The sequence below is a fragment of the Eptatretus burgeri genome, chromosome 6 (assembly GCF_056783735.1).
Source record: "Eptatretus burgeri isolate ZD-2024b chromosome 6, Ebu_testis_v1, whole genome shotgun sequence".
NCBI classification, from domain to species: Eukaryota; Metazoa; Chordata; class Myxini; order Myxiniformes; family Myxinidae; genus Eptatretus; species Eptatretus burgeri.
The window spans coordinates 92,310,830-92,319,828 of record NC_140966.1 but is presented as its reverse complement, the minus strand read 5'-3'; the positions used below and the strand labels follow the sequence as shown (position 1 = coordinate 92,319,828).

The 8,999-nt window shown below is 41.8% G+C and overlaps 1 protein-coding gene across 1 annotated transcript in view; it reads left to right on the top strand.

The window, feature by feature from the left end:
- The first annotated feature begins 2,850 nt into the window (after positions 1-2,850).
- The window catches only part of LOC147025336 (carnitine O-palmitoyltransferase 2, mitochondrial-like), a 96,524-nt gene continuing 90,375 nt past the window's right edge, over positions 2,851-8,999 (top strand). The window contains 2 exon segments of the mRNA XM_085886225.1: positions 2,851-2,869; positions 2,949-3,067. The gene's annotated coding sequence lies outside the window, so the exon portion shown is untranslated.

Here is an 8,999-nt window from a genome sequence, read left to right as displayed (position 1 = left end):
ATTCCTATTGTTGAATGTTTCAGCTCGTTTCTGTCCTTTCCTGCATTGGCTTAGCATGGTGCGTGTTGGGGGAGATAAAAAGGCCGTTGCTGCCGTAGTTGTGCATGTGGTCCGACGGGACCTCGGTAACCATCCACTCGGGTTATGCACGGGTCGAGCTCGGTTACGGCTCGTCCCGTTCGAGCTCTGTCGAGGGTGTGAATTCCTCAGTAGCTTGCAACATGGGCCTCTAGGTATTTTGAAGTTTGGCAAATAACTCTCCCACGCGGCTGAATTATTAACGATTCACGGTCCTGTAAGGGACCCGTACCCTCGGAGTTTTCTGAAAGGTACGAACTAGATTCCAGGTGTTCGGTAGAGTCGACCTACTGCTCCACCTAGCGGTCGTGCTCACTCCCGATACCCGGCTCCGCAACAACATGCATGCAGTTTCCAGCCACTAGGTTTTGTGGTTTTGGAGTTATGGAGGAGACACACATACTGACACACACACACACACACACACACACACACACACACACACACACACACACACACACACACACACACACACACACACACACACACACACACACACACACGTTACACTTGCAGACTTCCTTACACTTCATTATTTAGCTATCTTCTCAGTTCTGCTTTGTTTTCTGTCTCGTCTGTTGTGGACACGAAGGAGAAATTAGCAAGGGCAAGTTCTGACAAACGTTATTTTCAGAGCGACCCCACAGATATGTTCCTCTTTCCATTTTTCTTCTCTGCACCTCATCTGCATTTCACTGCACCTTGTTGTACCCCTCATTTTGCATCTCTTCTGACTATATACTTAGATATCCTCAGTTTTCCTCCACCTCCTCATAAGCGACTGGGAAGCATTGGTCCGTCGACCGCACCAGGTACAATTGAGGTCCCAAACACCTTGTCTATTCTCATCTTTCTTTGCTCTTTTAACTTTCCTCGGGCTGGCAAGTTCAGCCCCACATAATTTGCTCTTATTAGCCAGTGCATACTCACATCTCTGCTCAGCTATACCTGATCTGGTGAGTAATTAAAGTACTCATTGAGGGTATGAGACCCCCCTTGGTGTGGCCGTCCACAGGTAAGGTAACATGTGAGGTAGTGTAACCCTGAAGGATTGGCAGTACCAATCGGTGATCATGGTTGCTTAGCATCCCGCCAGCACGTGAAGTTATCTGTGCTTGTTGGCCTCAAGATTGTGTGTTCGGGAGGAACTCAAGCGCTTCCCCTTTTGGCAAAACTCGGACTCCGGATCCGTAACAACATAGTCTTGTGTTTCTGGGGTTGATGGAGGAATTTCATCGCAAAGGTAGGATTGTATCGGGTAGCATGGTCCGTGAATGGGGAGGAGACATTTTAATGTAACTTAAGTAGGGAAACTGTCAGCTTAAGTTGTTATGTGTCACCGCACAGGGGGTGGTGCTGTGTTAATTAGCGAGGGATGAAGGCTAATATCTCTCAGTATGTGATTGCCCCCTGTGACCTTTTCCTTTGCCTTTGCACTTACAAAACCAGCGATAAAAAGGAATCACATCCTTAACCCCATCATGGGGCTGTTCAAAAATAAGGTAATGCTGTTTTTTTAGAGGCTTATTTGAATAACCAATGGGTGCACATTTCAAAAATCGACCCCAACAAGAACCCCAAAAACAACAACAGAAAAATGAAGCTGTTGTAGACCTGCGACAACATGTCATAGGTAAAAAATATGTCACTGCTGTCTATGCATGTGCGATCAGGATGGATTCTTAGCCAAGGTGTGGTAAAATGAGACTTCCAATTCATGTTCCAATTTGTGTTTAAAATATAACATTCAATTTAAATTTCTTGTTCCTCAATCATAAACTGACGATCATAAACCAATAAGACAGACAGACAGATTTAATTGCTTAACCCCACTTTTTGCTTCGCATGCGTCAGTAAACTACACTTTTGGTCACATAATTTGGCTATCGTCGGTGCTATATGGGCCTGTTACACGGCCTGGAATGAAATGTATATTTTCAGTTCAAATAATCGGCTGCTAGAAATAATTTGAAACGAGAGAGAGAAGAGAGAAGAGGAGAAGTAGAGAGAAGAGAAGAAGATGGAAGAGAGAAGAGGAGAAGAAGAGAGAAGAAGAGAAGTAGAGGAAGAGAGAAGAGGAGAAGAGGAGAAGAAGAGAGAAGAGAAGAGGAGAAGAAGAGAGGAAAAGAAGAGAAGAAAGAGGGAGAGAAGAAAGAAGAGGGAGAAGAGAGAGAAGAGGGAGGAGAGAGAAGAAGAGAAGAAAAGAAGAGAGAAGAAAGAGAAGGAGAGAAGAGAAGAAGAAAGAAGAGAAAAGAGAGAGAAGAAGAGAGAAGAAAAAAGAATAAAAGAGGAGAGAGAGGGAGAAGAAGAGAGGAGAGAGAGAGAGAGAAAAGAGAAGAGAAGATGAAAGAAGAGAAGAGAGAAGAGAAGGAGAGGAGAGTGGAGGAGAGAACAAACACAGATGCTTATATTCATTGTCAAAAATATAATACATTGCCATGTTAGTTGCACAAGAAGATGCAATTTTGCTGCTCTTTGTACAATGCAGATAAATTTGTTCATACATTCTTGGAGTTCCAAATGAAACAAAATGCCCCTCAAAATGCCAGCTTATGCAGCAGCAAAGTAAATATTTAACAACGGCTCAAAGTCCACTGATTCAATTTTACCGACCTTCATTGCTGTTATGCTGTCAACCATTTATGGGAATGTGGAGGAGTCAACATGCAAGAGCAACGTACAAGAATTTTATGATTGGGGATAAAAGAGCTCTACAGTATATATTAGATGAATTGGATGTTTGGTTTGTAATTCGTCAGGCTCGGTGTTCGTTTTTTGGACCAAATCTCCGGTTCGTTGTGTTTGTCATCTTTGTTTATTTCCTACACGCTGTGAGTGTGAATTTTTAACTGTATATCTTATAATTCCAGATTTTTCTTCTGAATCATGCATTTGGAAAGCAAGACGTGCAAGAGAGAGTTTCTTTCAGCTGATAGAAAAGTGAAATGTCAAGAAATTCCTTTTACTTTGGAATTTTCAAGAAAATTATGTAAGTTTATCGTCAATTACTTTGAACCCATTTTATCGATAATTATTTTGAATGGTCATTACTTTTTCAATGATACTAGCGTGGTTTGGCTCACGACGCTCGCCTCTCCACAAATCATTGCAGAAATTGACGTCACAGATTTGCTGTGTTGTCATGATTTACACCAATGACAATACAAACATTTCTTTTCTTAAACTTAATACTTGCAAAGTCGAAGATTTTTCAAGTATATTGGTTTGTCAATTTTGTTATTCTGTCTATCTGTCTATCTGTCTGTCTATCGCCTACAGGTCACAATTTTAAACTGATCTTCACGAAACTTTCATGACATGGTACAGTTTGGAATATGCAAGAAGCCTATTGTTTTTGAGGTGAAAAGGTCAAAAGCTCAACATAGGCCAAAGGTCAACAAATTTGTCAGATTACTAAAATCCTCAATTTTCATCCGATTGACTTGAAATTTGAAGAGAATTTGCATATCAAGTCACTGAATTCAACCATTAATTATTTTTGAGGTCAATAACGGCCAAAATGACGTAGGCCGACGTTCTAACATTGTCAGTTTTCATCCGATTAACTTGAAATTTGAAGAGGAGTTGCATATTTGGTCACTAAATTAAACCAGCCAATTATTTTTGAGATCAACATGGACCAAAAGGTGAACATCATCCCAAAGACAACAACTAAGGTGGTATTTATAAAATCCTCATTTTTCTTCCCATTGATTTGAAATTTGAAGAGGATATATATATATATATATATATATATATATATATATATATATATATATATATATATATATATATATATATATATATATATTTCAGGTCACTGAATTCAACCACTAATTATTTGTAGGTCCACTTAGGCCAAAGGAGCAACATAGGCCGAAATTCTAAAATTGTCAGTTTTCATCCGATTCACTTGAAATTTGAAGAGGAGTTGTATATTTGGTCAATTAATTCAACCACCAATTATTTTTCAGGTCAAATTTGATTTTTCGATTTTGCAAGTATCGTGCTCTGCATGCCGTCTTCTTGTTTTTCTGTGTGTCTGTCTGTTTGTTTGTTTGTCACCTGAGGGTCACAATTTTTTACCTATCTTCACGAAACTTCACCACATGGTAGAGTTTGTCATATGGAAGGAGTCTATTGTTTTTGAAGTCAAAACCTCAAAAGATCAACGTAGGCCAAAGGTCAACAACTAAGGTGGTATTTCTAAACTCCTCAATTTTCGTCTGATTGACTTGAAATTTCAAGAGGATATATATTTCAGTTCAATAATTTCAACCAGCCAATTATTTTTGAGATCAACATGGTCCAAAAGGTCAACACAGGCCAAAGCTCAACAACTAAGGTGGTATTTATAAAATCCTCAATTTTCAACCAATTGACTTGGAATTTGAAGAGGGTTTACTCATCCCATCACTGAATTCAACCACCTAATATTTTTGAGGTCAACATAGGCCCAATGTCAACAACTAAGGAGGTATTTCTAAAATTCTCAATTTCATCCAATTGACTTCAAATTTGAAGAGGATATATACAGTTCAGGTCACTGAATTCAACCACCAATTATTAGTTCAGCGAGCTGACCTAATATTGTTGCAAATTTGGAGGCTTACTGCACACAACAGCCAGGTCCTATGGATCAGCTATATCAGTAAGTATGTGTTTCTAGTTAGGGTCCTATCCAATGTTTAATGCGTGATAAATTGTACGTGCGCTGTAAGTTATTTTGATAGTTACGATTGAAATTACCAACAATCACAACGACACCTGCCCTTGCTTCCTTCCACCATCATCTACCGGCACCATTGCACGCGTGCGTGTCAGCACGTACATGGGCAGAGTCCAGTGTGCTAGGTGGGGTTTCTCTGGACGTTGGTGTGCTGGCTTCGCCACAAATATGGGCACAAGCGTTGCGCTCTGGCTTAGCCCCAAATATGGGCACAAGCGTTGCGCTCTGGCTTAGCCCCAAATATGGGCACAAGTGTTGAGCTCTGGCTTAGCCCCAAATATGGGCACAAGCGTTTTGTTCTGGCTTGGCTCCAAATATGGGCATAGAGCATTCTCTCGGCCCGAGGGCGTGTGAGCAGAGGATAAGAGAAGCGCGTGTGGGCCAAATGAGAGTTGTTCAGAGAGTAGTGGAGAGTTGAAAGAGTAGAGTTATCGGAGGAATTGTCTTCTGGTCTTCTTGTCTTCGGTCTTCGGATGTCTGGTGGTCTTCTGAAGCCAGTCGGCGCCTTCCTAGGGTCCTGCCAACAGAGCGTCTTCTCTTGTGGCCTGCGTGCCTGTCCTGCGAGGACTGCCTGCCTGGGCTTGGAGCGGAATTGTGTGGCAGGTTCGAGTCCTGCCACACCGGATCGTTGAAGACCGCACGAGGCGGGAAGGTCAGAGAATAGGCTCTGACCTTCAGCTCACCTTTCCTCGAGCTGGAGGCATCCAATAAAAGCTGACGGGTCCGTTTCTTTTGGGTGTACATGTTTGTGTGTGTGTGTTTGTGTGTGTGTGTGTGTGTGTGTGTGTGTGTGTGTGTGTGTGTGTGTGTGTGTGTTTTTGTGGCACCAGTCTATTAAGTAAAACTGCATAAGTGCGTGTACATAAATTGCTATTCCTTCACTATTCCGTTAACTCTGCCTTCTTGCGTGCTCCCCTGCCCCATTATAAATAAATATCCCTTTTGTTAAATGTTCCAGCTCATTTCTGTGTTTCCTTCATTGGCTTGGCATGGTGTATATTGAGAAATAGTGAGGCCGTAAATTGTTAATTTGGTCCGACGGGTCTTGGAAATCTCCGCTCGCGTTACACATGCTTTGGGCACGGTAATGGCTCGTTCCGCTTGAGGTCCGTCAAGGGTGTGAATTCCCCGGTAGCTTTGTCCACATGGGTAATTAGGTATATTGAAGTTTGGCAATTGACCCTACCCAACACGGTCGAATTATTTTGCGATTCATGGTCCAGTAATAGTCTGGGATCCAGGGCACCAAAATTTGAGATGACCCGTCACAGAAAAATATACTTTGCAGGCCACCTTTTTTTGCAAGTTCAGACCCTTAGGAAACAGAATCCAGAGGCCTGCTCTGCCGGAGGAATTGCAAAATTGAAAAAGTGCATTTTTTTACCACTACTACCCTCAAATAAAAAATTTCCTCTCGTGAAAAATTGAAAAATGCAGAAGGATAAAGTTTGGGTAATTTTAATGAAGATAGTACTAAACTTGGCCCATTAATAGAACATAACATCCTTGAAAGTATTCACTATAAATTTGACTAAAGGTTTTCAAAATGGCCACCATTTTCCAAGATGGATGCCATATTTTCCCATAGATATCTATGTTCATTATAATCTGAGTATTATTGCAATTATTCAAGTGTTTTGTGTTTGCTACGAAACCATTGCTTGGTTTATTCTTATTTTGGCGTAAAAAACCCAATGTATTGTGGCTGTATCTTTCGAAGATGGTTGCCATTTTGCATGACTGACAATAATTTGGTCCGTAAAGAAACATTTTCAGAATTGTGTTACTTGCTTGATATATGTACTATTCGACCTTTAAAAGTCGGACAAGAAAACACACTATTAAATTTAATGAAAAATTCAATATGGCTACCATTTTTTTCAAAATAGCTGTCAATTTCTGACTAAATGTCTGTTCTCACCACAGATTCGATTTTTAATGCACAACATGAGTTCTTTTTGTGTCTTTTATGTTGTGACCATCTCTAATATAATAAATACAAATAGTTTCACATGATGACAATTAGTAAAATTACATCTTTTTACAAAGTCTTGCAAAATTTGACATGTATCATGTTGCACTCATCAATGAAAATGAATATTCCACTGATTCGTTCATTATTTAGTTCTCATCAGGAATCAAGAGGTTTGCTTCAACGCGTCCACATTTCAGTGGGTCGCCCATGCAAAGGCAAGCAAAAACACATTTCGAGTTGGCTCGAGCACACAGGCAGCTCTGAAGACAGTTGCTCTTCTTGCATTTACAGAACTTTTCCTGGACAGTTATTGGCTTTGGTTCCTTTGTCATCATTATTGGCACAAGGTGCCAATTATTGCTGCCAATTATTGTGCTATTATTATTAATATGCTGTTATCATTATTCTGAGATATCTTTGGGAAAAAATGGCATGATAAGGTGATAAGGTGGAACGACACTTCAGCTGCGATATATACACCTTTCCAACACTGAAAAAGCAATAAAATGGCTGTAACTTGGGAACCGCTCGTCCGATTAATATCAAACCTTGAAAAGGCACATCCGCGGGTCCCCAGAAATATACCTGGCAAGTTTCAATCAGATCGGACTGGCAGTTGTCGAGAAACGGCGGTCGCAGACAGACAGACAGACAGACAGACAGACAGACAGACAGACAGACAGACAGACAGACAGACAGACAGACAGACACACACAGATTGCTGGAATTATAGATAGATGAGATCGGACCAACCGTATCATAAATGGCCATAACTTGGGAAACACCTGGGAAACATACTCAAGTCCCCAGCGTCAATTGTGATGTCATATCAAACAAAGAAGAAGAATTGTGACGCCCCTCGCTCTCTCGCCCCTCTCTCGCCCCTCCCTCTCTCTCCCCCCTCTCTTGCCCCCTTTCTCCCCCATAGTCTCGCCCTTCCTCTCTCCCGATTCCTCTCTCCCCCTCCTATCTCACCCCTCTCTCTCGCCCCCACTCTCACCCCCTCTCCCGTCCCCTCTCTCGCCTCCTCCTCTCTCCCCCTCTCTTGAATTGTGACGCCTCCACTCTCTCACTCTCCTCTCTCCCTCCACTCTCTCGCCCCCTTCTCTTGCCCCCTCTCTCCACCCATCTCTCGCTCCCTCTCTCCCCCTCTCTCTCCTCCTCTCTCGCCCCTCTCTCGCCCCCTTCTCTTGCCCCCTCTCTCCGCCCATCTCTCGCTCCCTCTCTCCGCCCATCTCTCGCTCCCTCTCTCCCCCCTCTCTCTCCTCCTCTCTCGCCCATCTTTCTGTTAATGTATCCACAAATGTCGACCAAGCACAACAATTAATTCAAACCTTGGGAAAAAACAGCTTTCAAACCTTGGGAAATACTTGGGAAACAGCTGAAACGGATGAAGAACAATATCAAACCTTGAAAAGGCACATACTCAGGTCCTCAGCGTCGATTGTGACGTCATACCAAACGAAGAAGAAGAATTGTGACGTCAGTTGTGCAAAAAACAAACAAACAATTAAAAAACTAATTTTGACGTCAATCGTGATGTCATAGCACCGTGTCTTGTCATTGATTGACAGATAAATGGCCGTAACTTGGGAACCATTTGTCCAATTAATATCAAACCATGAAAAGGCACATGCGGGTCCCCAGCAATATACCTGGCAAATTTCAATCAAATCGGACCAGTGGTCGTCGAGAAACGGCGGTCGCAGACAGACACACATACAGACACACACACACAGATTGCTGGAATTATAGATAGATTATATCTCACCTGTACCCTTGTTTACTATTTATTAAATCTCACCTGTACCCTTGTTTATTATTTATTAAATCTCACCCGTACCCTTGTTTATTATTTATTATATCTCACCTGAACCCATGTTTATTATTTATTATGTCTCACCTGTACCCTTAATTATTATATCTTACCTGTACCCTTAATTATTATTTATTATATCTCACCTGGAACCTTGTTTGTTATTTATTATATCTCATCTGTCCCCTTGTTTATTATTTGTCTCACCTGTACCCTGAAATATTATATCTCACCTGCACCCTTAATTATTATTTATTATATCTCACCTGTACCCTTGTTTATTATTTACTAGGGCAGGCCCGTAGGTGCGTGCCCGAAGGTGCGTGCCAGTATGTGCAGCTTCGTTGCTTCGCTCTCGTAAACGACGACTGGATTGGGCCATTGTTTCAATGAGATCGGAC